Source organism: Eumetopias jubatus, unplaced genomic scaffold (genome assembly GCF_037043125.1).
Source record: "Eumetopias jubatus isolate StellerSeaLion01/CBP00866 unplaced genomic scaffold, mEumJub1_p1.0 scaffold_5, whole genome shotgun sequence".
NCBI classification, from domain to species: Eukaryota; Metazoa; Chordata; class Mammalia; order Carnivora; family Otariidae; genus Eumetopias; species Eumetopias jubatus.
In genome coordinates this window covers 73,595,874-73,601,740 of record NW_028274811.1, presented here as the reverse complement: position 1 = coordinate 73,601,740, position 5,867 = coordinate 73,595,874, and the positions used below count along the sequence as shown (strand labels likewise).

The following is a 5,867-nucleotide window of genomic DNA, read 5'->3' as shown; positions in this document are numbered from 1 at the left end:
GGTGCATAACATTTGTCAAACACTCTTGAGCTATAGACTTAAAATGGGGCCATTTTATTGGAGGCAAACTCTACAAAAACAAAGTTCATCGGACAAAAGCATTTCTATTCACTTAAACTGTGGCTTTCGAACTTGCTGCGAAGACATTGTCATTTATCACTACAGTCCTCACCCTCCCCCATCTGTTATGACATGTGGGTTTCAGATGATTTATTCTAGGTGGCCATCTTAGGACTAGGGTGTGATGGAGAACAGAAGTGGCTTTGCAGGTGACAGGCGCCACTCAAGGAAATGTCATCAGAGCTGTTTGCATCGCAACCTCGTTCTGCCACAGAAGCCACTCCGCTCTGTCTTCTGCCACCAGCATCACCCAGGTGGTGGCAAAAGATGTAGAAGGAGGCAGTTCTTGATTTGGTGTCATGGGGACAGAGTCCAATGCTCTGTCTCGATATTTCTGTCTCTTCTCTCTCTCTTTCAAGACTGTATCAAACATGGGTCAGGCAGAGCGATAGGTATGAGTTAATAAAACAAACAGCAGGGGCACCTGGGTGGCTCAGCTAAACGGCTGCCTTTGGCTCAGGTCATGATCCCAGGATTCTGGGATTGAGCCCCGCATTGGACTCCCTGCTCAGTAGAGAGTCTGCTTCTCCTTCTCTCTCTCCCCGGGCTCATGCGAGCTCTCTCTCTCTCTCTCTCTCTCTTTCTCTCTCTCTCTGTGTGTGTGTGTGTGTGTGTCAAATAAATAAATAAAATCGTAAAAAAAAAACAAAACCAAAAACCAAACAGCACTACCTCTGAGCCAAGCATCTCTCCAGCTGCTCGTCCAAGTCTCTCTTAAGGCGGTTTTGGGCTAAACTTAATTATGCTTTTTATTCTATTGTTTACTTTAAACCTGGTGATGAATAAACTATACTACAAGAAATGGCTAAAGTACCCTTGGTTAAAGAGTACAATTTAGACTATGAAATGGACAAAGCAGATTATCTCATTACCCATCCTTGCCAACACTTGGCCTTATTGGACACCGTTGTTGAAGTTGTCTGTTGTCAGGGAGACCCAGCGTTCCATCTGCATCTTGCTTCCTGTTAAATGCTACAAACCTGGTGGTCGCGTGCACTCTTCACTCATATTACTAAGTCCCTTGGAGGGTCTGTTCATTCTGGCTCTAGCCACAGCTGAGGCCAGAGTAGTGTTCACTGGGGAGGGGACCGTGTGGGGCTGGGAAATGCGGAAGGTGGTGGCGGGGTGGCGGTGAGAGGGTCCGATGCAGAGCCGGCCTGGCCCGGTCAGGCGACGGCATGGGAGTGTCTGGGTGAGCCTGCGACCTGCGTGTGAAGCACGCTCTCCACCAAAATGTCTCCAGTCCCCTCTGTCTCAACCTTTAAACCATGTTTCATACTTACTTTTTAATATTCGCGAAGTCAGTTTAAGAATGCCATTTTTGAGAGACAATGCAAATGTAACCTAACATTAGGTTTTTAACAGTGAATAAGTGAATCTATGTAAATAACACTGAGTAAAACTTGACTAATTCAAATTCATTGTGTAGAATCCGGGATAGCTTATGAGGGTTGGATTGAAGTCTTTTTTTTTTTTAAGTAAAACAGTAGACAATTTTATTTTCACATTTCACAATACAAATGAAAATTGCTTTTTTTTTTTTTTGGTCCTACTACTCCCCTGCAAAAACTATTCTCTCTTTGCTGGGAAGGGGGACCAAGTCTTCCTTGTCCTGCTGTGAGAAAACGCCCGGAGTCACAGCACCATGATCTCCTGGTAAAGTAGAGTAAGTAATGTAAAATGAATATAAAGAGATTCCTGTCTCTCCTTATCTCTCTGGTCGAGTCATTCCTGGCTGAGTGGGCACCATCCTGGGACAGGCAGGAAGTCTCATCATTGGGGGCCCAACCATCATTGGCCTATGGCCTCCCGCAGGAGGCCTCATTCTAGGAGCAGTTCCCATCGGCATCATCCCAGGAGGAGGAGGGCCCATCATTGGCATCATGGGAGGGCCCTTCATATGGGCCGCTGACCTCATACCAGGGCGAGGAGGAGGTGGGATCATTGCCCCGGCAGGAGGAGGGTCAGAAAATGGAGTAGGAGGTATCTTTCCTTGTTGAAATGCAGCAGTTGTTTTGTCGATCAGACTCTGAGCCTGCTCTTCTACCCATTTCTGATAGTCTTTCACGTTCTCTGTTTCCTACCACTGCGGTGTGTCTTTCTCACAGATGGTGAGTCATGGGTGAGGAATGGGTCGCAGTAGTCACAACAAAACTTGGCTGTGTTGCTCTGCGGGCCACTGGCCATTCTGCCCCAGGATTGAAGTTTGTTTTTTTTTCTTCCAAGATCCAATTTATTTATTTGTCAAAGAGAGAGAGAGCGTGAGCGCACAAGCAGGGGGAGGAGGTGGAGCAGCAGGCAGAGGGAGAAGCAGGCTCCCCGCTGAGTAAGGAGCCCGATGCGGGACTAGATCCCAGGACCCTGGGGTCATGACTTGAGCTGAAGGCAGATGCTTAACCGATTGAGCCACCCAAGTGCCCCCAGGACTGAAGTTTTAGATAACTTTTTTGTAAACTCTTTTTAAATAGGTTAAGAGCCTAGATAATAATACTAATGGTATAAATAAAGTTGAAGAGGGATATTGAAGATACTTATGAGGAAAAGCCTCACTACTTTGAAGAAAGAAGAATGGATTTATGTATGTATATATGGTATGTACATATTTACTTATTTATTTTAAAATCTCTTCAAAAAATCCTTGGGAATTCCACTGGGTAATTCTTTGTTAGCCTAGTTTGTTTAAGTAATAAATGAATAATACATAACTACCACTGTATGCTTAATAGAATAAAACTACATGTTCAATAAGGTAGAGTTTGAATGTATTCGAATTGAGAGAAAGAGAACACAAGATGTTCACATTGTAACACTTAAAATGTGTAATAATGGAACTGAATAAATGATGAAAACTGCAGAAAGTCATCCGAATATCCAATAAGAGTTTGTTCTTAATATCTCTCCAGGTGACACACTGCAGTGGAAGGATCTGGAACCCAATGCCACACTTGGTGGTGGAGTAGAGGATGATATTGTCCCACACCAGCCCTCAGTCCCTGCAGGGGCCCTTCTCCTATTGGTTGAGTGTGGTGAGTATGCCTCAAGGTTGAGCAAATCACCTTTTAAAGGAAAATGCCTCCGTTATCCACTGAAGAGCATGCTCACTAGTGCCCTGGCTTTTGACAGGAGAGGAAAAGCCGGTGAGGGCTGGTTTGTTCCAGAAAGGGAGGAAATTTGCTGGGATGTGTGTGGGAGATTGAGAGAGTATCCAGGTGTGGAGCATTTAGGGCTTGAGGTGACCCGTCCTTCGCAAATCTTTAGTCCTTGCTAGATTCCTTAAATGCTGGGGGAGAATGGTATTTTCATTTGCTTATTTGGTTGTTTATTTTTGGAAACCAGTGAACAGTCAGGGTTTTGTGACTGGTTTACACCGGTGGAGCAGAGATCCAGGCACAAATATAGGAGCTAGACCTAAGAAGTAAGCCCTGTAGATTTCACTTGATTCAATTTGTGACAAAAAGTTGGAGGTAATGACTCCAGTCTTACGAGGGAGCAAAACCATGAAAAGTAGGGCAGACAATGAAAAAATTAGATCCTGGGTGACTTCGTGGAGCACTAAGTCAAGCATCTTTTGAAAACTTCCCTATTTTAGACTTTTCAGTTTTATGAAACCATACAATCCCTTTATTTTATAAATCAGTTGGAATAGGGTTGTCTGCTACTTGCAGTAGAAACATCCTAAGAGATATAAGTAATAAAAAGAGTATTACTACCCTGTGTGTAGACCATACTCTTCAGATCTTAGGTCAGGAAGCTGTGAGTCAGCCAAATTGTTCTGGAAGAAATTGTTTCAGGCTGGGAGGGGTTTCAACCCCACTGGTCACAAATAACAACTAGGTAGAAAGAGCCTAAATGTTCCATCATGAAGATGGCTGTGCCTCCCATCCCCAGGGGCCACCTGATTGTGCTGACTCTATGCCTAGTCTCTAGGTTACTCCCCTTATTAGAATGACTTACTAATAAGGCATGATAAGGGAGGTAACAAAGTGGGACATTCTGTGACCAAGACTTGAAGTTCAAAGGGATAGAAAAAAGAGGCTCTGGGGGTTGTTGGGAGGTGCTGAAGGGGAGGAGGGAGGGAGGGGAGGAGCCAGACTCCCCACTAGATCATTATCTTGGCCTGGCTCCAGCTGCTTCCTAGCTCCCTAGAGACAAGAGTGGGAATCACTAGAAAGGAGGTTCTGTTACCCTGGCTCTGCGCTCTTACCAGGAAAGGTGCTTTGAGAACAGAATGACCAATCCCAGTTTGTTCAGGACTTTCCCAGCTTTTGTCCTGAAAGTCTGAGTTTTGGGAAAGCTCCTGAGTGGTTGGTTGCCCTAGAGTCCTTTGGAATTTGAGGTGGGGTTAGTGGTTAGGGACCTTGCAGGAAGTGGTGCTCTCTGGGACTCAGTACCAGGGCAGGTCCAAGGAGGCACAAAGGAAGCAAGTTTGGAAAGTATGTTTTACGTAAGACATTGACTTTTCTCTCATTTCAAATTGGATTCTAGGATCCCTTGATCCAGAGAAAGGACAGAGCTGTCACTACTAAGGTTCCCGATCCCACCGAGGTTTCAGGAGGCCATTACACTCTTTCATTATAGTAAAGGCCTTCCAACACATGGGGTGAATCCCTGCCGATGTAAATTCAGAAAGAACAGAGTTGAAGGGGTAGAAATATCTACAGAATTGTCAGTAAAAGCTGTGGAGGTGATGTTGGAACAGGACACAGAAGAAGGGATGCTTGACCTTTGACCTTGGTGGCTTCAAATCTTCACTGGGACACTTAATAGTTTTGTTTTTTTTGAAGGAAGATATGTCATGGTCAGATAAGCTTGGGAACGACTGCCACCCTTTCTCCCCTCTCTTCAGCAGGTACTTTAGTGTGTCGAACTGCTCACCTTTGCTTACCCATTTCCCAACATTATATAGTTAGGTAATCTTATTTTATTTTAAATTGAAAAACATTTATTATCATCCCACGGTAATAGTGAGCCACTTTCAGAAATACTGCCCCAGAAAGTTTGTTTTTGAGAGGAGTCCCAGTGAAAAGCTCAGAAATGAATTTCCTTGAAATTTTTTAGAGGTACCACGGCATCTTCATTGGTGGACTTGTGTAGTGTAGCTCCCTTCCCCAACCCAGGGATGGGGCCAGGGTCAGCACCAACTGCTCAGGAGATGGGTTCTTCCACTAAGACTCAAGTTGGACATTGGAATACCTGGCCTTTCAGAAAAGAACTATCGTCTTATTTCACTGGAGCTCTGCATGACTGAATTTCTGTGAATCTTCTTTTTGAACAGACACTTAAAATCCAAATCTTTAGAAATGCTGCCAAGAGTTAAAAAGGCAAGTGTGAAAATTAAAGTGGCCATTTGAATATCAGAATATTTCTTTTTTTTTTTTTTAAGGATTTTATTTATTTATTTGACAGAGAGAGAGAGAGAGCCCAAGCAGGGGGAGCGGCAGGCAGAGGGAGAGGGAAAAGCAGACTCCCCGCTGAGCAAGGAGCCTGACAAGGGGCTGGATCCCAGGACACTGGGATCATGACCTGAGCCAAGGACAGACGCTTAACCACTTAACCGACTGAGCCACCCAGGAGCTCCCAGAGTATTTCAATTAAAAAAAAAAATGTATCACACAAAACAGGTGTTGAAATTCTTTCTAAAATTTGGATGGAATTAAGAATAAACATTATCATGTTGAGTAAGGACCCATTGGGAAAAGACTGCTATTTGTTTGGGAAAATGGTCAAACTGGTAAGATGTAAATGTA

General features: G+C 44.2%; 1 pseudogene; it reads right to left on the bottom strand.

The window, feature by feature from the left end:
* Positions 1-1,828: 1,828 nt before the first annotated feature.
* On the bottom strand, positions 1,829-2,307 carry LOC114198050 (U1 small nuclear ribonucleoprotein C pseudogene; annotated as a pseudogene).
* Between the last annotated feature and the right edge of the window lie 3,560 nt (positions 2,308-5,867).